Here is a 27,198-nt window from a genome sequence, read left to right on the forward strand (position 1 = left end):
GATGCTAAATTTTATTGTATGAGATGATCATGTTTTGTAACAGAGTTATCGGCAACTGGCAGGAGCCATATGGTCGTCGCTTTATTGTATGCAATGCAATCGCCCTGTAATTGTTTTTACTTTATCACTAAGCGGTAGCGATAGTCGTAGAAGCAATAGTTGGCGAGACGACAACGATGCTACGATGGAGATCAAGGTGTCGCGCCGGTGACGATGGTGATCATGACGGTGCTTTGGAGATGGAGATCAAAGGCACAAGATGATGATGGCCATATCATATCACTTATATTGATTGCATGTGATGTTTATCCTTTATGCATCTTATTTTTCTTAGTTCGGCGGTAGCATTATAAGATGATCTCGCACTAAATTTTAAGGTATAAGTGTTCTCCCTGATTATGCACCGTTGCTACAGTTCGTCGTGCCGAGACACCACGTGATGATCGGGTGTGATAAGCTCTACGTTCACATACAACAGGTGCAAGCCAGTTTTGCACATGCAGAATACTCGGGTTAAACTTGAGGAGCCTAGCATATGCAGATATGGCCTCGAAACACTGAGACCGAAAGGTCGAGCGTGAATCATATAGTAGATATGATCAACATAGTGATGTTCACCATTGAAAACTACTCCATCTCACGTGATGATCGGACATGGTTTAGTTGATATGGATCACGTGATCACTTTAGTACCTGATAGTATTTTGCATGTCTACGTTGTTGTAGATAAATGGCGCGTGATGTTGTTCCGTTGAATTTTAATGCGTTCCTAGAGAAAGCTAAGTTGAAAGATGATGGTAGCAATTACATGGACTGGGTCCGTAACTTGAGGATTATCCTCGTTGCTGCACATAAGAATTACGTCCTGGAAGCACCGCTAGGTGACAAACCCGCTGCAGGAGCAACACCAGATGTTATGAACGTCTGGCAGAGCAAAGATGATGACTACTCGATAGTTCAGTGTGTCATGCTTTACGGCTTAGAACCGGGACTTCAACGACGGTTTGAACGTCATGGAGAATATGAGATGTTCCAGGAGTTGAAGTTAATATTTCAAGCAAATTCCCAGGTTGAGAGATATGAAGTCTCCAATAAGTTCTATAGCTGCAAAATGGAGGAGAATAGTTCTGTCAGTGAACATATACTCAGAATGTCTGGGTACCACAACCACTTGACTCAACTCTTCCTGATGATAGTGTCATTGACAGAGTTCTTCAATCACTGCCACCAAGCTACAAAAGCTTCGTGATGAACTATAAAATGCAAGGGATGGATAAGACAATTCCCGAGCTCTTCGCAATGCTAAAGGCTGCGGAGGTAGAAATCAAGAAGGAGCATCAAGTGTTGATGGTCAACAAGACCACCAGTTTCAAGAAAAAGGGTAGAGGGAAGGGGAACTTCAAGAAGAACGGCAAGCAAGTTGCTGCTCAAGTGAAGAAGCCCAAGTCTGGACCTAAGCCTGAGACTGAGTGCTTCTACTACAAAGGGACTGGTCACTGGAAGCGGAACTGCCCCAAGTATTTGGCGGAGAAGAAGGATGGCAAAGTGAAAGGTATATTTGATATACATGTTATTGATGTGTACCTTACTAATGCTCGAAGTAGCGCCTGGGTATTTGATACTGGTTCTGTTGCTAATATTTGCAACTCGAAACGGGGGCTACGGATTAAGCGAAGATTGGCTAAGGACGAGGTGATGATGCGCATGGGAAATGGTTCCAAAGTTTATGTGATCGCCGTCGGCACGCTACCTCCACATCTACCTTCGGGATTAGTTTAGACCTGAATAATTGTTATTTGGTGCCAGCGTTAAGCATGAACATTATATCTGGATCTTGTTTGATGTGAGACGGTTATCCATTTAAATCAGAAAATAATGGTTGTTCTATTTATATGAATAATATCTTTTATGGTCATGCGCCCTTGATGAGTGGTCTATTTTTACTAAATCTTGATAGTAGTGATACACATGTTCATAGTATTGAAGCCAAAAGATATAAGTTTAATAATGATAGTGCAACTTATTTGTGGCACTGCCGTTTAGGTCATAGTGGTGTAAAACGCATGAAGAGACTCCATGCTGATGGTCTTTTGGAATCACTTGATGCTTGCGAACCATGCCTCATGGGCAAGATGACTAAGACTCCGTTCTCCGGAAAAATGGAGCGAGCAACAGACTTGTTGGAAATAATACATACTGATGTATGCAGTCCGATGAGTGTTGATGCTCGCGGCGGGTATCGTTATTTTCTGACCTTCACGGATGATTTGAGCAGATATGGGTATATCTACTTGATGAAACATAAGTCTGAAACATTTGAAAAGTTCAAAGAATTTCGGAGTGAAGTGGAAAATCATCATAACAAGAAAATAAAGTTTCTATGATCTGATCGCGGAGGAGAATATTTGAGTTACGAGTTTGGTCTTCATTTGAAACAATGCGGAATAGTTTCGCAACTCACGCCACCCGGAACACCACAGCGTAATGGTGTGTCCGAACATCGTAGTCCTACTTTATTAGATATGGTGCGATCTATGATGTCTCTTACTGATTTACTGCTATCATTTTGGGGTTATGCTTTAGAGACGGATGCATTCACGTTAAATAGGGCACCATCTAAATCTGTTGAGATGACACCATATGAACTGTGGTTTGGCAAGAAACCCAAGTTGTCGTTTCTTAAAGTTTGGGGCTGCGATGGTTATGTGAAAAAGCTTCAACCTGATAAGCTCGAACCCAAATCGGAGAAATGTGACTTCATAGGATACCCAAAGGAGACTGCTGGGTACACCTTCTATCACAGATCCAAAGGCAAGATATTCGTTGCTAAGAGTGGATCCTTTCTAGAGGAGGAGTTTCTCTCAAAAGAAGTGAGTGGGAGGAAAGTAGAACTTGATGAGGTAATTGTACCTTCTCCCGAGATGGAAAGTAGTACATCATAGAAGTCAGTTCGAGTGATTCCTACACCAATTAGTGAGGAAGCTAATAATGATGATCATGAAACTTCTAATCAAGTTACTATCGAACCTCGTAGGTCAACCAGAGTAAGATCCACACCAGAGTGGTACGGTAATCCTGTTCTGGAAGTCATGTTACTTGACCATGACGAACCTACGTACTATGAGGAAGTGATGATGAGCCAAGATTCCGCAAAATGGCTTGAGGCCATGAAATCTGAGATCGGATCCATGTATGAGAACAAAGTGTGGACTTTGGTTAACTTGCCCGATGATCGGCAAGCCATAGAGAATAAATGGATCTTCAAGAAGAAGACTGACGGTGACGGTAATATTACTGTCTACAAAGCTCGACTTGTTGCGAAAGGTTTTCGACAAGTTCAAGGAGTTGACTACGATGAGACCTTCTCACCCGTAGCGATGCTTAAGTCTGTCCGAATCATGTTAGCAATTGCTGCATTTTATGATTATGAAATTTGGCAAATGGATGTTAAAACTGCATTCCTTAATGGATATCTTAAAGAAGAGTTGTATATGATGCAACCAGAAGGTTTTGTCGACCCAAAAGGTGCTAACAAAGTGTGTAAGCTCCAGCGATCCATTTATGGACTGGTGCAAGCATCTCGGAGTTGGGATATACACTTTGATAGTGTGATCAAAGCATATGGTTTGATACATACTTTTGGAGAAGCCTGTATTTACAAGAAAGTGAGCGGGAGCTCTGTAGCATTTCTGATATTATATGTGGATGACATATTGTTGATCGGAAATGATACTGAATTTCTGAATAGCATAAAAGGATACTTGAATAAGAATTTTTCAATGAAAGACCTCGGTGAAGCTGCTTATATATTAGGCATCAAGATCTATAGAGATAGATCAAGACACTTAATTGGACTTTCACAAAGCACATACCTTGATAAAGTTTTCAAGAAGTTCAAAATGGATCAGTCAAAGAAAGGGTTCTTGCCTGTGTTACAAGGTGTGAAGTTGAGTCAGACTCAATGCCCGAGCACTGCAGAAGATAGAGAGAAAATGAAAGTCATTCCCTATGCTTCAGCCATAGGTTCTACCATGTATGTAATGCTGTGTACCAGACCTGATGTGTGCCTTGCTATTAGTTTAGCAGGGAGGTACCAAAGTAATCGAGGAGTGGATCACTGGATAGCGGTCAAGAACATCCTGAAATACCTGAAAAGGACTAAGGATATGTTTCCCGTTTATGGAGGTGACAAAGAGCTCGTCGTAAACGGTTACGTCGATGCAAGCTTTGACACTGATCCGGATGATCTAAGTCACAAACCAGATACGTATTTTTATTGAATGGTGGAGCTGTTAGTTGGTGCAGTTCCAAGCAGAGCGTCGTGGCGGGATCTACGTGTGAAGCAGAGTACATAGCTGCTTCGGAAGCAGCAAATGAAGGAGTCTGGATGAAGGAGTTCATATCCGATCTAGGTGTCATACCTAGTGCATCAGGTCCAATGAAAATCTTTTGTGACAATACTGGTGCAATTGCCTTGGCAAAGGAATCCAGATTTGACAAGAGAACCAAGCACATCAAGAGACGCTTCAATTCCATCCGCGATCAAGTCAAGGAGGGAGATATAGAGATTTCCAAGATACATACGGATCTGAATATTGCAGACCCATTGACTAAGCCCCTCTCACGAGCAAAACATGATCAGCGCCAAGACTCCATGGGTGTTAGAATCATTACTATGTAATCTAGATTATTGACTCTAGTGCAAGTGGGAGACTGAAGGAAATATGCCCTAGGGCAATAATAAAGTTGTTATTTATATTCCCTTATATCATGATAAATGTTTATTATTCATGCTAGAATTGTATTAACCAGAAACTTAGTACATGTGTGAATATATAGACAAACAGAGTGTCACTAGTATGCCTCTACTTGACTAGCTCGTTAATGAAAGATGGTTAAGTTTCCTAACCATGGACAAGAGTTGTCATTTGATGAATGGGATCACATCATTAGAGAATGATGTGATGGACAAGACCCATCCGTTAGCTTAGCACGATGATCATTTAGTTTGTTGCTATTGCTTTCTTCATAACTTATACATGTTCCTATGACTATGAGATTATGCAACTCCCGAATACCAGAAGAACACTTAGTGTGCAGTCAAATGTGACAACGTAATTGGGTGATTATAAAGATGCTCTACAGGTGTCTCCGATGGTGTTTGTTGAGTTGGCATAGATCGAGATTAGGATTTGTCACTCCGATTGTCAGAGAGGTATCTCTGGGCCCTCTCGGTAATGCACATCACTATAAGCCTTGCAAGCAATGTGACTAATGAGTTAGTTGCGGGATGATGCATTACGGAACGAGTAAAGAGACTTGCTGGTAACGAGATTGAACTAGGTATTGAGATACCGACGATCGAATCTCGGGCAAGTAACATACCGATGACAAGGGGAACAACGTATGTTGTTATGTGGTTTGACTGATAAAGATCTTCATAGAATATGTAGGAACCAATATGAGCATCCAGGTTCCGCTATTGGTTATTGACCAGAGGTGAGTCTCGGTCATGTCTACATAGTTCTCGAACCCGTAGGGTCCGCACGCTTAACGTTCGGTGACGATCGGTATTACGAGTTTATGTGTTTTGATGTACCGAAGGTAGTTCAGAGTCCCGGATATGATCACGGACATGACGAGGGGTCTCGAGATGGTCGAGACATAAGATCGATATATTGGAAGGCTATGTTTGGACATCGGAAGGGTTCCGGATGAGTTCGGGCATTTACCGAAGTACCGGGGGGTTACCTGGAACCCCCGGGGAGTGTATGGGCCTTACTGGGCCTTAGTGGGAGAGAGGAGGAGGCGGCCAAGGTGGGGGCGCCCCCCCAAGCCCAATCCGAATTGGGGTGGAGGACCGGGAGTAGGACTCCCCCCTTGGGCGCGCCATGAGAGGGTCGGCCCTCCCCTCCTCCACTCCTTTATATATGGGGGAGGGGGCACACCATATACACACAAAGTTGATTGTTTAGCCGTGTGCGGTGCCCCCCTCCACAGATTTCCACCTCGGTCATACCGTTGTAGTGCTTAGGCGAAGCCCTACGTCGGTAACTTCATCATCACCGTCATCACGCCATCGTGCTGACGAAACTCTCCCCCGACCTCAGCTGGATCTAGAGTTCGTGGGACATCACCGAGCTGAACGTGTGCAGATCGCGGAGGTGCCGTACTTTCCGTACTAGGATCGGTCGGATCATGAAGACGTACGACTACATCAACCACGTTGTCATAACGCTTCCGCTTTCGGTCTATGACGGTACGTGGACAACACTCTCCCCTCCCATTTCTATGCATCACCTAGATGGATCTTGCGTGTGCGTAGGATTTTTTTTAAATTACTGTGTTCCCCAACAGTATGAACTTTGGTTGACTTGCCCGATGATCGGCAAGCCATAGAAAATAAATGGATCTTCAAGAAGAAGACTGACGCTGACAGTAATGTTACTGTCTACAAAGCTTACTACGATGAGACCTTCTTACCTGTAGCGATGCTTAAGTCTGTCCGAATCATGTTAGCAATTGCCTCTTCCACGAGCAAAACATGATCAGCACCAAGTCTCCATGGGTGTTAGAGTCATTACAAAGTAATCTAGATTATTGACTCTAGTGCAAGTGGGAGACTGAAGGAAATATGCCCTGGAGGCAATAATAAAGTTGTTATTTATATTTCCTTACATCATGATAAATGTTTATTATTCATGCTAGAATTGTATTAACCAGAAACTTGATACATTCGTGAATACATAGACAAAACAGAGTGTCCCTAGTATGCCTCTACTTGACTAGCTCGTTAATGAAAGATGGTTAAGTTTCCTAACCATAGACATGTGTTGTCATTTGATGAACGGGATCACATCATTAGAGAATGATTTGATATACAAGACCCATCTGTTAGCTTAGCATAAAGATCGTTAAGTTTTATTGCCATTGCTCCCTTCATGTCTGATACATATTCCTCTCACTATGAGCTTATGCAACTCCCCAATACCGGAGGAACACCTTGTGTGTTATCAAACGTCACGACATAACTGGGTGATTATAAAGATGCTATACAGGTGTCTCCAAAGGTGTTTGTTGGGTTGGCATAGATCAAGATTAGGATTTGTCACTCCGTGTATCGGAGAGGTATGTCTGGGCCCTCTCGGTAATGCACATCAATATAAACCTTGCAAGCAATGTGACTAATAAGTTAGTTATAGGATGATGCATTACTGAACGAGTAAAGAAACTTGTGGCTAACGAGATTGAACTAGGTATGATGATACCGACGATCGAATCTCGAGCAAGTAACATACCGATTACAAAGGGAATAAAGTATGTTGTCATTGCGGTTTGACCGATAAAGATCTTCGTAGAATATGTAGGACCTATATGAGCATCCAGGTTCCGCTGTTGGTTATTTATCGGAGATGTGTCTCGGTCATGTCTACATAGTTCTCGAACCCGTAGGGTCCGCACGTTTAATGTTCGATGACGATTTGTATTATGAGTTATGTGTTTTGCTGACCGAAGATTGTTCGGAGTCCCCGGATGAGATCACAGACATGACGAGGAGTCTCGAAACAGTCGAGAGGTAAAGATTGACATATTGGACGATGGTATTTGAACACCGGAATGGTTTCGGAGTGGTTCAGGTATTTTTGGAGTACCGAGGGGTTACCGGAACTGCCCGGGGAAGTAATGGGCCTTAATGTGCCATAGGGGAGAGAGAGGGGAGCCTGCAAGGGGTGGCGCTCCCCCAAGGGAGTCTGAATTGGACAAGAGGGAGGGGGCGCGACCCCCTATCCTCTTTCCCTCTCTCTCTCCATCTCCTTCCGTTTTCCTCCGAAAGAAAAAAAGAAAATGTGGGGCCGACTAGGATTGGGAGTCCTAGTCGGTTTCCCCCCTTATGGCGCGCCCCATGGCCGACCACCTCCCTCTCCTCCTTTATATACAGGGGCAGGGGGCACCCCAAAGCACACCAGTTATTCTCTTAGCCGTGTGCGGTGCCCCCCTCCACTGTTTACTCATCTGGTCAGAGCATCGTAGTGCTTAGGCGAGGCTCTGTGCGGATCACATCACCATCACCGTCACCACGCCGTCATGCTAACGAAACTCTCTCTCGACACTTTGCTGGATAAAGAGTTTGAGGGACGTCATCGAGCTAAACTCGGAGGTGTCGTACGTTCGGTACTTGATCGGTTGGATCATGAAGATGTTTGACTACATCAACCGCGTTAACCTAACGCTTCCGGTTTCAGTCTACGAGGGTACATGAACACACTCTCCCCCTCTCGTTGCTATGCATCTCCTAGATGGATCTTGCGTGATCATAGGAAAATTTTGAAATTGCATGCTAAGTTCCCCAACAGCTGGTAGTAAAGGCGATATGAACTAAAGAGTTCATGTGGAATTTTTGACCCTGTGATCTTAAGGGCACAGTGAGCTGCAACCTGAACCCTATGGTTCTGCTCCAACCAAGCCAATTTGATGGAGCTGGTCTACATTGTTACCAATAATCGGTGAGCAGCTCAATCGTCTCCATCAACCTCGATGCAGGCCCCCTTTAAAAGGAAGTGATATGATCATGGTTGTTGTTGATCATAATAAATCAACTAATTAACCATTTCTCGACAGACAAAGAACGACGTGAATTGAAAGTACTATTGAATTTATAATGATTTAAATATTGTAAATTTTGACAGTGTGATCTGTATATGGAACTTGTGTTTGAAGCCAAGTATACTGTTGAATATGAAATCTGGCGTGCTTGTATGCGCCCTCAAGTTGAACTCTTACCCTATTGGAAAAACAAATGCAAGTTCATCAGGGGACTCAGATTCACATGGAACCTTATCAGTTTCATGATTTTCATCTACTTCAGATATGTATGAATGAAGATGGTTAGCACACTGAGAAATCCCTTATTACACTACTGGAATCAGGATCTTTGCCGTCAGCCAGAACAACAAACATGATCTTTGTCGTCAGCTCTTTGTTTGTCGTTAGCTCTCTCTCTCTCTCTCTCTCTCTCTCTCTCTACGCCCCGTGCCCGAGCCACCGCCGCCCCACGCCACCCCGCCCCCGTGCCACCCGGCAACCCCCTCCTCCGCCCCGCGCCACCCCCGTCAGAGCCGCACCCGCCCACGCCGCCGTCGACGCCGCACCCGACCCCGACGCCGTCACCGTCGACACCCCGGCCCGACCCCTCCACCGAGAAGGACGCCCAACCCCCTCTGCCTCCGACCCCTTCCCCGGCCGTCCCCAACACCGAGGTTCGCCACCCCTCCCTCTTCCCTCTCTTCTCTCTCTCTCTCTCTGACTGGTCTCTTTGCCGATCAAAGCTACGTAGGCACAGATCGACGAGGAGGAGAAGGGCTCCCTCCTCCACCCGGCCACCCCGGCGCCCCTCCAACGCCGGCTTCAGGCTGCTGCAGAAGATGGGATCCAAGTCCGGCAAGGTCCTTGGCAAGAACGAGCAAGGTTTCTTTCTTTCCTCTGCTCTCACCTGCTTGTTTACCCTCTCTCTAGGTTCGATTCAGTTCAGTGGTTCGACGTGTGGTTCCGTCAAGTGTTGTCAGTCATCATCACTCCATCGTCATCCTGTTCGAGCTCATCTGTTAGAAATTCGTTTGAAAAATTGACATGATTGGTAGAATCAGTAGCCCAAGAAGTATAGCAAGAGGCTGTTGTTGATGCCGCATACGCATGACCGATGGTGCCAATGTCGATTGCGCTGGTTTTGTTAGCTAACTGGCTGACCACCATGTTAGTTTCCTTGGCTGTGGTTTTGATGAATTTTATAAGCTTGTGTTTTTTAAGTTTTGGTTTACATTTAGTTTACTTTAGGTTTAGTTTACGTTAAGAAGAAATATGAAAAAATAAGAAGAGAAGAAGAAGAAGAGGAAGAAGAAGAAGTGGAGGAAGAAGAAGTGTATTTTTCTTAAGTGCACTGCTTATTTTTCAGTTTTTTTTTTGTTTTTCAGTTTCATGTAGCCGACAGGAGATTGTGTGAAATTGCCATGTTGTAGGTAAACACTGCCACACTTTGAATAAAAATGAGGATAACACACTTGATTTAGAACAGTTCGTGTAGAAAACTGCCATGGACCACAACGTCAAATCTGCTTTGTTCTTGAAATTTTTGCTATGTCACCTAGTACATTTCCGTGTAGTGCAATGAGAGTAGTTCCGCGGGGGTTTATGGCTGGTTACAAATTGAACCATATAGGCATGGTGAGGATATATATACTCTTTCATCTGATGATCAAGAATATATTAAATAACATGCTACTAATAAATCTTGTACTCAGCTCTAGTATGTCAACCTAGAGCCACCTAAAATATGCTCTGTTTTTTAGATTACTATGCTCTGTTTTCTAACATTTTCAGTTTTCTTTCATGTCTAAATAAATTCCTAGTTTTTAAGGGTGCCAATTTCCATTGCCAACTAACCTACGAAATTAATTAAGTGTTGTTGATGTTGTTGAGCACAAGTGCATTGCTTTTTTTCTCAGTTTTCTTTCATGTCTAAAAACATGGCTCTGTTCCAACTATTGCCAACTAACCTACCAAATTAATTAATTGTAGTTGATTATCTTCTACTCAAAACTTCTACTATTGTAATGTTATATGATAATGTTGTAAGGGCAGTAATTGGTCTCTTCTGCTGCTTATCAGAGATGGGGGGAGGCCGCCACCGCAGGCTGCGCTCTGCCACACCGGAGTACGACTTGGAAGGTTTCGAGTTCTTCACGATCATACTTGAGAATTCCTCCAGGAGGCAGGTATATAAAAGGAGAGATCTCCCCTTCACCCATCTCTTTATCATAACTCTGATGTTTGCTACATCACTCATTGAACCACGTTGCAGAGGCTGCCTGACACTTTTATGGAGATGCTGGACGGCCATCGGCCAAAGAATGTGAAGCTGCGACAGGCCGGCAGCGGGCTTCACAGGATTTGGGACGTGGAGGTGGTGATCAGGAACGACCACATGTACATGTGTCGTGGCTGGGAGTAGTTCGTCTGTGCCTACAACCTGCGGCACGGGTACTTCCTTGTCTTCAGGTACGACGGTGACGCCATGCTCACCATGAAGGTGTTGAACACGACTATGTGCCGCATGCGCTACCAGGATGACGACGATGCCAGTATGCTCTGCCTATTCTTCCTCTCCATTTGGCTTTGTCACACACTGATTGTTAAAAAAACTTTGTTGCATTTGGTCAGGCAATTGGAGCAGCAGCAACGACTCTGGCTACAACAAAAGCAGCAACAATTCTGGATACAGCGAAAGCAGCAGCGAGGATGATCCGGAATGGAGTGGGGAAGAAGAGGAGCAGAGTGGGGATGAGGAGGTGCAGCCTATTCTGTCTGACGATGACCTCGCGATGGTGATGGCTGACGATGGCCAAGCGATGGTGGTGGCTGACGATGGGCAAGAGATGGTGGTGGCTAACGATGACCTAGCGATGGTGCTGCCTGAAGATGACCTTGCTACCTCTTGAGGATGCGTTGGTTTCCCTTGAAGAGGAAAGGGTGATGCAGCAAAGTAGCGCAAGTATTTCCCTCAGTTTTTGAGAACCAAGGTATCAATCCAGTAGGAGACTGCACGCAAATCGCCTAGTACCTGCACAAACAATCAAGAACCTTGCAACCAACACGATAAAGGGGTTGTCAATCCCTTCACGACCACTTGCAAAAGCGAGATCTGATAAAAGATAATAAGATAAATATTTTTGGTATTTTTGTTGTATAGATTGGAAAGTAAAGATTGCAAGATAAATAGTAAACTAGAATTGTAGATTGGAAACTTATATGATGTAAAGTAGACCCGGGGGCCATAGGTTTCACTAGTGGCTTCTCTCAACATAGCATATATTACGATGGGTGAACAAATTACTGCCGAGCAATTGCTAGAAAAGCGCATAGTTATGATGATATCTAAGGCAATGATTATGAATATAGGCATCACGTCCGTGTCAAGTAGACCGAAACGATTTTGCATCTACTACTATCACTCCACACATCGACCGCTATCCAGCATGCATCTAGAGTATTAAGTTCATAAGAACGGGGTAACGCATTAGGCAAGATGACATGATTTAGAGGGATAAACTCAAGCAATATGATATAAACCCCATCTTTTTATCCTCGATGGCAACAATACAATACGTGCCTTGCTGCCCCTGCTGTCACTGGGAAAGGACACCGTAAGATTGAACCCAAAGCTAAGCACTTCTCCCATTGCAAGAAAGATCAATCTGGTAGGCCAAACTAAACTGATAATTCGAAGAGACTTGCAAAGATATCAAATCATGCATATAAGAATTCAGAGAAGAATCAAATAATATTCATAGATAATCAAGTTCATAAACCCACAATTCATCGGATCTCGGCAAACACACCGCAAAAAGTATTACATCGAATAGATCTCCAAGAAGATCGAGGAGAACTTTGTATTGAGATCCAAAGAGAGAGAAGAAGCCATCTAGCTAATAACTATGGACCCGAAGGTCTATGGTAAACTACTCACACATCATCGGAGAGGCTATGGTGTTGATGTAGAAGCCCTCCTTGATCGAATCCCCCTCCGGCAGATTGCCGGAAAAGGACCCAAGATGGGATCTCACGGGTATAGAAGGTTGCGGCGGTGGAAAAGTGGTTTCGTGGCTCCCCCTGATGTTTTCAGGGTATAAGAGTATATATAGGTGAAAGAAGTAGGTCGGTGGAGCTACGAGGGGCCCACGAGGGTGGGGGCGTGCCTACCCCCCTGGGCGCGCCCTCCTACCTCGTGACCGCCTCGTGGCTTCCTTGACCTCCACTCCAAGTCTCCTGGATTGCGTTCGTTCAAAAAAAGATCCTCACGAAGGTTTCATTCCGTTTGATATTCCTTTTCGGCGAAACACTGAAATAGGCAAAAAAAACAGCAAATTACACTGGGCCTTCAGTTAATAGGTTAGTCCCAAAAATAATATCAAAAAGTATATTAAAGCCCATTAAACATCCAAAACAGATAATATAATAGCATGGAACGATAAAAAATTCTAGATACGTTGGAGACGTATCAAGCATCCCCAAGCTTAATTCCTACTCGTCCTCGAGTAGGTAAATGATAAAACAAATTTTTTGATGTGGAATGCTACCTAACATAATTTTTCAATGTAATTCTCTTTATTGTGGCATGAATGTTTAGATCCAAAAGATTCTAGACAAAGTTTTAATATTGACATAAAAATAGTAATACTTCAAGCATGCTAACCAAGCAATTATGTCTTATCAAAATAACATAGCCACGGAAAGCTTATCCCTACAAAATCATATAGTTTGGCCATGCTTCATTTTTGTCACACAAAATGCTCCCATCATGCACAACCCCGATGACAAGCCGAGCAATTGGTTCATACTTTTTAACGCGCTTCAGCCTTTTCAACCCTTACGCAATACATGAGCGCAAGCCATGGATATAGCACTATAGGTGGAATAGCATATGATGATGGGGGTTATGTGCGAAGACAAAAAAGGAGAAAGTCTCACATTGACGCGGCTAATCAACGGGCTATGGAGATGCCCATCAATTGATGTCAATGCGAGGAGTAGGGATTTCCATGCAACGGATGCACTAGAGCTATAAATATATGAAAGCTCATCAAAAGAAACTAAGTGGATGTGCATCCAACTTGCTTGCTCACAAAGACCTAGGGCATTTTGAGGAAGCCCATAATTGGAATATACAAGCCAAGTTCTATAATGAAAAATTCCCACTAGTATATGAAAGTGACAAAATAAGAAACTCTCTATCATGAAGATCATGGTGCTATTTTGAAGCACAAGTGTTGAAAAAGGATAGTAACATTGTCCCTTCTCTCTTTTTCTCTCATTTTTTTGTTTGGGCTTCTTTGGCCTCTTTTTTATTTGGGCTTCTTTGGCCTCTCTTTTTTTCATCCGGAGTCTCATCCCGACTTCTGGGGGAATCATAGTCTCCATCATCCTTTCCTCACATGGGACAATGCTCTAATAATGATGATCATCACACTTATGTTTACTCATAACTCAGGAATTACAACTCGATACTTAGAACAAAATATGACTCTATGTGAATGCCTCCAGCGGTGTACCGGGATATGCAATGAATCAAGAGAGACATGTATGAAAGAATTATGAAGGCGGTTTTGCCACAAATATGATGTCAACTACATGATCATGCAAAGCAATATGACCATGATGGAGCGTGTCATAATAAACGGAACGGTGGAAAGTTGCATGGCAATATATCTCGGAATTGCTATGGAAATGCCATAATAGGTAGGTATGGTGGCTGTTTTGAGGAAGATATAAGGAGGCTTATGTGTGATAGAGCGTATCGTATCACGGGGTTTGGATGCACCGACGAAGTTTGCACCAACTCTCGAGGTGAGAAAGGGCAATGCACGGTACCGTAGAGGCTAGCAAATTGCGAAAAGGTAAGAGTGCGTATAATCCATGGACTCACATTAGTCATAAAGAACTCATATACTTATCCTATATACCTAAGAGATTCATCCCCACTAACCTATTTATCTAAACATGCAGCCTATCCACCTCAGCAATGTGCCACATCAGCAATTATCCATCCACCGCATGCATTCCGTTCGGGACCTCTCTTAGGTGTGAAACTGAGCGTTTCTCTCACGTCGGAATAGGAACGATCATTTCCCATGCATCGACGCTTGGCCGGCCACTAGGACCACTATCATTGCAATGATTTTATTGCCTAGCTAGCATTACGTGTGTTTAGTGAAGTCTTTCCCCCTTCCATCGCAAGTGTGACTTCTCTTCTTCCAATCATCTCCTTGATATAATAGTGGATCCACCTGATCGAGTCGACAAGCGCCTTTTGTCACCTTGAGTGTCGGGCTCTTTGCTCCCATCATCTTCGGAAGCTCCTGGGGACCTTCGCACCTACTTGATGACCAGTGCTTGCTCACATGCATAGCTCCATTCTCTGCCAACATCACCGCCGTTGTAGACCGATGTCAAGCTCGTGGTCGCCTCTGTTCTTCTCGGCTGCGGTTGCATGGTTTATCTGGTGAACCGCTGACCTTCACACACTTTCCTTTTTGTGTTCGGCGCTCCCTGTTGTCTTCATCTGAGATCTGGTCGGCGTTGGGCACAGGCACGCGCACGGCGGCACGGGTATGCCTCTATTCTCCCATAGTACGTGGCATCCACGGGAGAGCAGGCTGCAAACGGCGAGGCGGTCGACGCACAGCTCCGCCTCCGCACCGCCGCCGAACCGCACGAGGAGCCGAAGCGGCCGTTGGCGCCTGGGACGAAGGAGACGAGCAAGGGATGTCCGGAACCTGAGCCTTCCGACGTTGCATGGACGAAGATCGAGACCGTCCAACCTTCCCTGCCATGGTGCCGCTCCAGAAAGAGGAAGACGACGAGGGAGAGTAGTGGCAGGCACCCTCTGGCCAGTGGCGGCACAAGAAAGATGGCTCGGTGACAAGGGCGGCGGCGCGCTTGCGTGCGGCGGCGCACGACCACGACAAGAGGTTGGCGAAGCCGGGCACGCGCACCAGGATCTTCATTACGATGTCCTCCGACAGCCTCACCAGCCGGAGTGATGCGCGTGTGTGCATGCCACTTCTGTCACTAGCATGCGCACGTATGTATGTAGGCAATCATGATTAGTTCTTTGTTAACTACCCTAGGTTCGTAGCCATTGGACTCTGCTGTGAGAGATGCATGCTGTCAGACGAGATTAGCTACAAACCTAATTGGTATACATAAGAATAAGGCCGAAGAATATTATCTGAAATTCCAGCCCCCTCTAACCAGGCCATGTTTGAATGTCTTTTGTCAGGATTTCTCCTCAATTTGTTTATTTTAATTTGCTTATACTAAACTTGCTTTCTTCCTCGCAAAAAAACTCCATTTCTACTATATTTTGGGCTACTCCTATTGAATATTTGAACCATATAGTTTTGCTGAATTTAACTTCTACCTTTGCGTGCTAAAATTTCCCGCAGCAACGCATGGGGTATCATCTAGTTGCAAAAGTTTATTAGCCCTCGAAGCAAAGTACTACTACGCATGCCCCTAGAGGGATATATTGGTAGGAAAAGACCATCGCTCGTCCCCGACCGCCACTCATAAGGAAAGCAATCAAAGAACACCCCATGCTTCAAATTTGTCACACAACGTTTACCATACGTGCATGCTACAGGACTTGCAATCCTCAACACAAGTATTTCTCAATTCCACAATTACCCAACTAGCATGACTCTAACATTACCACCTTTATATCTGAAAACAACTATCAAGTATCATAGTATTCTATGCACTCTATATGGAAGTTTTTATTATGCCCATCTTGGATGCCTATCATATTAGGACTAATTTTATAGCCAAAGCAAATTACCATGCTGTTCTAAAAGACTCTCAAAATAATATAAGTGAAGCATGAGAGATCAATAATTTCTATAAAATAAAACCACCACTGTGCTCTAAAAGATATAAGTGAAGCACTAGAGCAAAATTATCTAGCTCAAACGATATAAGTGAAGCACATAGAGTATTCTAATAAATTCCAATTCATGTGTGTCTCTCCCAAAAGGTGTGTATAGAAAGGATGATTGTGGTAAACTAAAAACCAAAGACTCAAATCATAGAAGGCGCTCCAAGCAAAACACATATCATGTGGTGAATAAAAATATAGCCTCAAGTAAAGTTACCGATAGACGAAGACGAAAGAGGGGATGCCTTCCGGGGCATCCCCAAGCTTAGGATTTTGGTTGTCCTTGAATTTTACCTTGAGTTGCCTTGGGCATCCCCAATATTAGGCTCTTGCCACTTCTTATTCCATAATCCATCAAATCTGTACCCCAAAACTTGAAAACTTCACAACACAAAACTCAACATAAAATCTCATGAGCTCTGTTAGTATAAGAAAACAAACCACCACTTTAAGGTACTGTAATGAACTCATTCTTTATTTATATTTGTGTTAAACCTACTGTATTCCAACTTCTCTATGGTTCATACCCCTCGATACCAGCCATAGATTCATCAAAATAAGCAAACAACACACGAAAAACAGAATCTGTCAAAAACATAATAGTGTGTAGAAATCTTATTTGTTCGAATACTTGTGGAACTCCAAAACTTCTGAAAAACTAGGACAACCTGTATAATTTGTATATTGATCAACTTCAAAAATAATTGGTATTTTATCACGTTCTGGTGAATTTTAACAATTATTTTAGTGAGCGTAAAGTTTCTGTCTTTTTCAGCAAGATCAAACAAACTATCACCCAAGAAGATCCTATTGGTTCTACTTTGCACAAACACTAATTAAAACATAAAACCACATCTAAACAGAGGCTATATGAATTATTTATTACTAAACAGAAACAAAAAGCAAGGAACAAAAATAAAATTGGGTTGCCTCCCAACAAGCGCTATCGTTTAACGCCCCTAGCTAGGCATAAAAACAAGAATAGATCTAGGTATTGTCATCTTTGGTATGCAATCCATAAGTGGCTCTTATGATAGATTCATAAGGTAGTTTAATTTTCTTCCTAGGAAAGTGTTCCATGCCTTTCCTTAATGGGAATTGGAATATAATATTTTCTTCTTTCATATCAATAATTGCACCAATCATTCTAAGGAAAGGTCTACCAAGAATAATAGGACATGTAGGATTGCAATCTATATCAAGAACAATGAAATCTACGGGCACATAATTCCTATTTGCAACAATAAGAATGTCATTAATCCTTCCCATAGGTTTCTTAATGGTGGAATCCACAAGATGCAAATTTAAAGAACAATCATCAAATTCACGAAAACCTAGCACATCACGCAAAGTTTTTGGAATCGTGGAAACACTAGCACCCAAATCACATAAAGCATAACATTCATGATTTTTAATCTTAATTTTAATAGTAGGTTCCCACTCATCATAAAGTTTTCTAGGGATAGAAACTTCTAATTCAAGCTTGTCTTCATAGGATTGCAATAAAGCATCTACGATATGTTTGGTAAAAGCTTTATTTTGACTATAAGCATGAGGAGAATTTAACACAGATTGCAACAAGGAAATACAATCTATTAAAGAACAATTATCATAATTAAACTCCTTGAAATCCAAAATAGTGGGTTCATTGCTATGTAAAGTTTTGACCTCTTCAATCCCACTTTTACCAATTTTTGCATCAAGATCTAAAAACTCTGAATCATTGGGACGCCTTTTAACTAATGTTGACTCTTCTCCAGTCCCATCTTTATCAAGATTCATATTGGAAAACAAAGATTTAATAGGGGACACATCAATCACTTTTAGATCTTCATTATTATTGTCATGAAAACTAGAAGAACACGCTTTCACAAAGCAATCTTTTTTAGCACGCATCATAGCGGTTCTTTCTGTGCACTCATCAATGGAAATTCTCATAGCTTTGAGAGACTCATTGATATCATGCTTAGGTGGAATAGATCTAAGTTTCAAAGAATCAACATCAAGAGAAATTCTATCCACGTTCCTAGCCAACTCATCAATCTTAGGCAATTTTTCTTCAAGCAAAGCATTGAAATTCTTTTGCGAAATCATAAATTATTTAACACTACTCTCAAAATTAGAGGGCATGTTATTAAAATTTCCATAAGAGTTGTTGTAGGAATTACCATAATTATTAGAGGAATTACTAGGGAACGGCCTAGAATTAAAGTTTCCTCTATACGCGTTGTTACCAAAATTGTTCCTACCAACAAAATTCACATCCATAGATTCATTATTATGCTCAATCAAAGTGGACAAAGGCATATCATTAGTATCAGAAGAAACACTCTCATTAGCAAACAATTTCATAAGTTCATCCATCTTCCAACTCAAAACATTAATCTCTTCTATCGCATGAACCTTTTTACTAGTAGATCTTTCGGTGTGCCATTGAGAATAATTAACCATAATATTATCTAGGAGTTTAGTAGCTTCTCTTAAAGTGATTTCCATAAAAGTGCCTCCCGCGGCTGAATCTAAAAGATTTCTAGAAGTAAAATTTAATCCGGCATAATTTTTTTGTATAATCATCCATAAATTCAAACCATGTGTCGGGCAATTACGTATCATTAATTTCATCCTCTCCCAAGCTTGTGCAACATCCTCACGATCAAGTTGCTTAAAATTCATAATATCATTTCTAAGAGAGATGATCTTAGCGGGAGGAAAATACTTAGAGATAAAAGCATCTTTTCACTTATTCCGAGAATCAATACTATTTTTAGGTAAAGAAGAGAACCAAGTTTTAGCACGATCTCTAAGCGAAAACGGAGATAACTTCAATTTAACAATATCATTATCCACATCTTTCTTCCTTTGCATATCACACAAATCAACGAAGTTGTTTAGATGGGTAGCGGCATCTTCACTAGGAAGGCCAGAAAATTGATCTTTCTTGACAAGATTCAACAGAGCAGCATTAATTTCACAAGATTCAGCATCGGTAATAGGAGCAATCGGAGTGCTAATAAAATCATTATTGTTGGTATTGGAAAAGTCACACAATTTAGTTTATCTTGAGCCATAGTGACAAACAATCAATCCGACACACAAGCAAACAAGAAGTGAGCGAAAAGAGACGAACGAAAAAGGGCAAATAAAACGGCAAAGTTGAAGTGGGGGAGAGGAAAACGAGAGGCAAATGGCAAATAATGTAATGCGAGGGATAAGAGTTTGTGATGGGTACTTGGTATGTCTTGACTTGTGCGTAGATCTCCCCGGCAACGGCGCCAGAAATCCTTCTTGCTACCTCTTGAGCATGTGTTGGTCTTCCCTTGAAGAGTAAAGGGTGATGCAGCAAAGTAGCGTTAGTATTTCCCTCAGTTTTTTAGAACCAAGGTATCAATACAGTAGGAGACTACACGCAACTCGCCTAGTACCTGCACAACAATCAAGAACCTTGCAACCAACGCGATAAAGGGGTTGTCAATCCCTTCACGGCCACTTGCAAAAGTGAGATCTGATAAAAGATAATAAGATAAATATTTTTGGTATTTTTGTTGTATAGATTGGAAAGTAAAGATTGCAAGATAAATAGTAAACTAGAATTGTAGATTGGAAACTTATATGATGTTAAGTAGACCCCGGGGCCATAGGTTTCACTAGTGGCTTCTCTCAAGATAGCATATATTACGGTGGGTGAACAAATTACTGCCGAGCAATTGATAGAAAATCGCATAGTCATGATGATATCTAAGGCAATCATCATGAATATAGGCATCACGTCCGTGTCAAGTAGAACGAAACGATTCTGCATCTACTACTATTACTCCACACATATACCGCTATCAGCATGAATCTAGAGTATTAAGTTCATATGAATAAATTAACGCATTAGGCAAGATGACATGATGTAGAGTGATAAACTCAAGAGATATGATATAAACCCCATCTTTTTATCCTCGATGGCAACAATACAATACGTGCCTTGTTGCTCCTGCTGTCACTGGGAACGGACACCACAAGATTGAACCTAAAGCTAAGCACTTCTCCCATTGCAAGAAAGATCAATCTGGTAGGCCAAACTAAACTGATAATTCGAAGAGATTTGCAAAGATATCAAATCATGCATATAAGAATTCAGAGAAGAATCAAATAATATTCATATATAATCAAGTTCATAAACCCACAATTCATCGGATCTAGGCAAACACACCGCAAAAAGTATTAAATCGAATAGATCTCCAAGAAGATCGAGGAGAACTTTGTATTGAGATCCAAAGAGAGAAAAGAAGCCATCTAACGAATAACGATGGACCCGAAGGTCTTTGGTAAACTACTCACACATCATCGGAGAGGCTATGGTGTTGATGTAGAAGCCCTCCATGATCGAATCCCCCTCCGGCAGATCGCTGGAAAAGGCCCCAAGATGGGATCTCACGGGTACAAAAGGTTGCGGCGGTGGAAAAGTGGTTTCGTGGCTCCCCCCGATGTTTTCAGGGTATAAGAGTATATATAGGCAAAAAAGTAGGTCGGTGGAGCTACGAGGGGCCCACGAGGGTGGGGGGCGCGCCTACCCCCTTGGGCGCGCCATCCTACCTCGTGGCCGCCTCGTGGCTTCCTTGACCTCCACTCCAAGTCTCCTGGATTGCGTTTGTTCCAAAAAAGATCCTCGAGAAGGTTTCATTCTGTTGGATTCCGTTTGATATTCCTTTTCTGCGAAACACTGAAATAGGCAAAAAAATAGCAAATTGCAATGGGCCTTTGGTTAATAGGCTAGTCCCAAAAATAATATACAAGGTATATTAAAGCCCATAAACATCCAAAACAGATAATATAATAGTATGGAACAATAAAAAATTATAGATACGTTGGAGACGTATCAGGCCTCGCGATGGTGATGGTGCCTCACCATGACCTCGCGATGGTGGTGGCGCCGGCGATCCCACAGTCGGGCGACATGACCATGGCAATTGTGGTAGAAGAGTACATCCCACTGCCTCGCCACTCTAAGCGCATCAGGATGATGAAGGAGAAGGAGAAGAAGGAGGAGTGAAGTATGTCAGGTATATCAATTCTCCAAAATGATCTATACTTAGCCTTGTTTCCTCCGAAATGACCAAAGTTAGCTCTAATATGCTAAGTTGTCTCTAATATGCTTAGTTACCTAGGTTTTCTCAATAATGACATACACTTAGCTTACTTATGTAAAAAATGGCATAATTAGCTTACTTAGGTTTGAAATGGCATAACAATCTTGGTAACCTCATATATGTCATATAGTTAGGGTATATTCCTCGAAAATGACATAATAAGCCTAATTAGCTCCAAAATGATCAATTTTACCTAAGTTAGCCCTAAGTTAGTTCTAAAATGCTAAATTAGCTCTAATATGCTTAGTTACATGGGTTAGTTGAAGAAAGACCTATACTTAGCTTACTTATGTCAAAAATGGCATAATATGCTTAGTTAACTCAAAAATTGCATAGTTATCTAGGTTAGCTCCAAAATGACCAATTTTACCTAGGTTAGCTCCAATATGATCCATTTTACCTAGGTTAGCTCCCAAATGACCAAGTTTACCTAGGTTAGCTCCAATATGATCCATTTTACCTAGGTTAGCTCCAAAATGACCTATTTACCTAGCTTAGCTCTAAAATGACCTACACACGTAGCATTTTTACCTAGCTTACTTAGAAGAAGAAGAAGATAAAGAAGAGGAGAGGAGAAAAAGAAAGAGAAGATAAATTCTTCTTTTTCTTCTTCCTTTTCTTCCTTTTCTTCTAGCTAGTCTTCTTCTTGTTCTTGTTGTTGTTGTTGTTCTTCTTCTTCTTCTAACTTTCATTGTTCCCAATTTGCAGATTTGCTTTAGATGAGGAAGCTTGCATGGATGGAGTGTACTCTTCTCCTTGTGCTTCCTTTTTGTTTATGGAAACTTGTTGGAAACTTCTTTTGGATATGTATGTATATATGGATATGTTGTTGGAAACTTCTTTTGGATATGTATGTATATATGGATATGTTGTTGGAAACTTCTTGTTGGAAATCATTGTATGTTGGATATGTTGTTGGAAACTTGTATATTTCTTATGTTGCTGGAAACTTATTGTTGGTATGCTTGTTGAAATTATTTTGAAATGTGTGTGTATATATATATGTGTGAAATTCTGTGAAACTGAATGAATTTAAGAAAAAACAGGGGCTATACAGGCACTTTGCCGTCTGCTGGCAGACGGCAAAGAGCTTTGCCATCAGCCAGCTGACGGCAAAGCTGCCACGTGGCAGCTACCTGTGCAACCTGGAGGCCTATATGGTTTCTTTGCCGTCTGCCCGTAGACGGCAAATAACTTTGCATCTTTGCCATCTGCCAGCAGACAGAAAATCACACCGTTAACCCCCTAACGGCCATAAGCTGCCACGTGTGCCGTCCAGGACCTTTGTCGTATGCTGGCGGACGGCAAAGACCATTTCATCTTTGTCGTCCGCCAGCAGACGGCAAAGAGCCCTTAGTCGTAGCCTATTCAGCCAGACCTGTTGCCGTCCGCCAGGCGTGCCTTTGCCGTCAGCCATGGCAGACGGCAAAGTGCCTGATTCCTGTAGTGTTAGGACTACTTATTAGGTTCATGCATCCAATTTCCATCCATGATACGTGGATACTTTAAGTTAATATACACAACATGTAAATGATTGTATCCATTTTCTTCTCCTTTTAGATCGTGACATGTAGGAAATGACAACCATATGATCATAACTACATAAAGCAACATCAACTCAAATATCATTCTGCATCAAACATCACAATGATCTCCAGCCAGAATGTTTCCACTCACATCGAAACAATGACTAAGAATGAAGGGAGCCGAGGGGGATCTGTACTACCTACTTGATGACGGTGTCTAGCTGCTGGCCCTGCAGCATCTGGATAACGCTATGAAGGTAGTACATCAGGTACATTTTTTATTACATGTTTAACAAGCTATGAAATACATGAATACTTTTTTTGAGATTATGTTTTGATGCCTATTTTATTTTTCATACACATTGTACATTTTTCGTATACACAATGAACATTTTTTGTGCACATAATTAATATGTTTCAAATACATGATTAACATATCTTTAAATTGTTTTTATGTCTACTTTTTACATACACTTTGTACATTTTCTATACAAGAGGAGCATTAATTTATACAGGTTTAACAATGTTTTATGCACGAATTTTATATCACCAGCGTCTGGATAAGGCTATGGTGGTAGCACATCAGGTACATTTTTTACTACATGTTTAACAAACTAAGTACATGAATTTTTTGAAATATATGTTTTGATGCCTATTTTCTTTTTCATACACGTTGTAGATTTTTCATATACACCATGAACATTTTTTATGCACATACTTAATATTTTTCAAATACATGATTTACATTTCTTTAAATATGTTTTTTATGTCTACTTTTTTACATATACTTTGTACATTTTTTATAAACCAGGAGCATTATTTTATACAGGTTTAACATTGTTTTATGCACGAATTTTATATATTCTCCTCCCCTCGAGAAATAAACGAATATATTCTTACATATCATTCTCGCAAGCAGAAGAAGCTAGCATTCTTTGCACCTGCCTTGGGTCAAACATCTAAACACCGATTATTTATTTATTAAACACAGAGGAGAAGCACTTACTTTTGCTTGGCCAGGTTGGGCAATTTCCTCCCACTGTCCCACTTCCTCATTAGTTTCCATCATCTTTAGTCCAATTTCCTCGCAGTACAAGCAAAAAAATGTAGTGAGCGGAATGGATGGGGAAGAAAAGGAATGATGGAGAGTAGAACATACCCCTAGTGGCTGCCTGGCTGGTGAAGCGCCGGAGCAGTGGAGGCCTGGTCCTATACAGTCGGTGCGGATGGCTCTGGTGCATGAGATATGCCCGTGAGTGAGATACTGGAGGAAACTAAATCTTGTGCCATTATAACTGAAAATTTGGTTCCATGCAAAGCTCACTCACATTCAACTTCTAAGGTTCTTGAGACCATTTCTGCTGTTAATTGCTCTCTATCAGTTTAGACATCCCTAAGAATAAGATGTTGGAGAAATCTGAACTCAAAAGAAATGTCTCGGACATGGAAGAATTTAGTTTCCTACATCTCTCAATTTTCGAGCTAAACAAGTCATTTGATTTTTCTTGAACATTTTAGATTTATGATTTATGTAAAAATTATGAACAATAAATAATGCCTTGGGGGCTATAAATAATGTCCCTAGAACATTAATGACAATAACATTGTCGCAAAAGATAATACAATCGTCTCGCATACTGCATTTTGGATCTGGAGGACCTAGCTAAGTCAACCTTCGTTAATAACTTTGTCCTAAATACCAAGCCTCACTCAATGACGTTAGTGTGAAACATCCAATCATCCAACAGATCAAAAAGCTACATACATCCTTCAGTCCTATACCAATCAGCATCGAGAAAACACTACCATTCATACATACATACCTAAAATCAAAAGAAAGTCTGAGAACAGAGAACAACCGCTCATGCAAAAATTTAAATTTTGGTTCAGGAAGCGGGCGAGCTGCTTATCCATGTGCTCTCTCCAACTGTCCCGTGATAACCAGTGCCAACAACAACAAAAGCAATCAAGCAACTATCACAGGGTACATACAACCAACAAAAGGAGTGCTTACTTGGATTAATGGCACAAGGTTATGCGGAGAAAAGGGGTGATTATTGTGTCCCATAGTTGGTTGCATCCAGATCGAAAATGAGATCTTCGGGCAGAGAAAGGCACTCCAGGCAGTTACCGTTGGCTACTCGGTGGTATGGCGACCAATGCGACATGCTACCACCGGACGGACACGGGGAGGTGCGTGGCAGCAAGAGCCCGGTGCTGTCGGCTTCTTTGAGAAGATGGAGGCTGGAAGCTTCTTTGAGAAGATGGAAGTCGTCGGGCAGGAGGAGGCGACCGACGACGCTGACCATGGAGACGGGATCCGGCATCGGCAGTTGCCAGGTGCAAGTGAGTCGGCGAGCTGAGACGGCATGGTGGGGGGATTAAGAGCAACTCTAGCAGACCCCGCAAAGGCCGCAAACCCACATAGTTCCGGCGAGTATACGGGCTCGGCCCAATTTTACGGCCAGAACAGACCCCACATACTCGCCCGGCCCGTAAATTTTTTACCGTGGCCCGCAAACCGCCCGCCCCGACTAGTATATCTACGGGTTCGCGACGCGTTTGTGGGTCGAAATCCTATCCCCCGTCGCCGCCGAGCCCCGCAATTCCCCACTCCCCTCCCACATTTCTCGCCGCCGGCGAGCCCCTTCCGCCTCCAGCCGCCATGTGGGGACGCATGTGGAGCTCTGGACGCGGCTCCGGGAGCAGATCCGGCTACGGCAGCGACCCCGAGCGTGAGTGGCGTGTCCGTTCGGTCGGCGCGAGGAAGTGGACCAACCACGGCCTCTCGCCACCGCCGAGCTTCCGCGTCCGCGAGACGGACGAGTACGACCGTCGGTGCCACCAAGAGGAGCTCGAAGACCTCGTCTTCCAGCAGACGGTCGCGGCCAACCTTGTCACCAAGGAGAAGGAGGACGAGTGGTGGCGCGTCCGCGTGGAGTAGAGGGAGAAGTACATCGACCTCGGCAGCTCCGGTGAGGAGGGCTGAGCTCCTCCACGGCCTCGTCCATGACCGCGAGCTCGCCGCCGTGAGATCCCCACCCCCTCTAGTACTAGTACTGATGTAGTATGCAGTATGAACTAGTGTTTGTAGTGTTTGATCGTGTAAATATGTGTAGTATGTGATGAACTAGTATGGTGCAATTTCTCCCGCGAAACTGTTTTTTCGAATTATGCAGTTTCATCTACGGTTTCTGTTCGGCCGCGCTCGTTCGCGACCCGCAAACAGAATCTTCGTCAAACTGCAAACGCGTTTTGCGGGTCGGGATTTTGCGGGGTCTGCTAGAGTTGCTCTAAGGAGGCAGCTGCACGTGAAGATAGGGCGGTGTTCGAGGGATGGTAGTGGGGGTGTCATGCTCGTGCGAGTGAGATGGTGCAACGGCCTCGTGGGAGAGGAAGGGTGGCGGCCAAGGGACAAGCTGGGACTCTTCGGCCTCACCGCCCTCGCATAGCCTCTCAGTACCCGGGGCCGCGCTCGTCGTCGACGTTGGTAGATGGCGGCGGAGGTGGCTCCATGTGCAAGATGGCCATGGCAATGGCAACGATGGGGCAAGCTCCGCCGCAGGATAAGCGAGATAGACGCTGACCAACGCCGACATGTGCGAGCGGGGTAGCGGGTGACGCGCTAGCAGGGTGCGGGGAGGGGCCGAAGACTATGATGGAGGACCAGTGGTCGGGAGGCGGTGAGCCTGTTGGTGTTGTAGGGATGCGGAACCACTGGAGAATGGAGAAGGTATTGTGTGGTCTGGCAGTAGACATGGAGGATGGAGGCGCCGTGAAGTCTGGCGGGGAATGCGTGTGACGCTCCTTTTAGGGCATCTCCAACAAGTGTAAGATAGGTGTTGGTAAATTTGCCATCTAGAACATAGTGATGATGTGGCATGTAATAAATGTGGAGAGAGAGCAAAGTTGTATGTAGATTAACCAGCAACCTTTGCACAAGCTCCAATATGAAATAGAGAGCAATCACATTTATTTTTGGTAAACGTTTGGGCGCGGTGCGCGTTCGGCTGGTCGCTTCGCTCGCTCGCACGCGCTGGGCTATACCCAC

The 27,198-nt window shown here is 43.1% G+C and overlaps 1 long non-coding RNA gene across 1 annotated transcript; it reads right to left on the reverse strand.

Annotated features, from left to right (window-relative positions):
* Positions 1–20,695: 20,695 nt before the first annotated feature.
* Positions 20,696–24,372, reverse strand: LOC141020996 (uncharacterized). Its single transcript, XR_012180992.1, has 2 exons — positions 24,154–24,372; positions 20,696–21,194 (listed from the first exon to the last, which is right to left on the reverse strand). It is a non-coding gene; the product is annotated as an uncharacterized lncRNA (long non-coding RNA).
* Positions 24,373–27,198: the final 2,826 nt, after the last annotated feature.

Source organism: Aegilops tauschii, chromosome 3, assembly GCF_002575655.3.
Source record: "Aegilops tauschii subsp. strangulata cultivar AL8/78 chromosome 3, Aet v6.0, whole genome shotgun sequence".
NCBI classification, from domain to species: Eukaryota; Viridiplantae; Streptophyta; class Magnoliopsida; order Poales; family Poaceae; genus Aegilops; species Aegilops tauschii.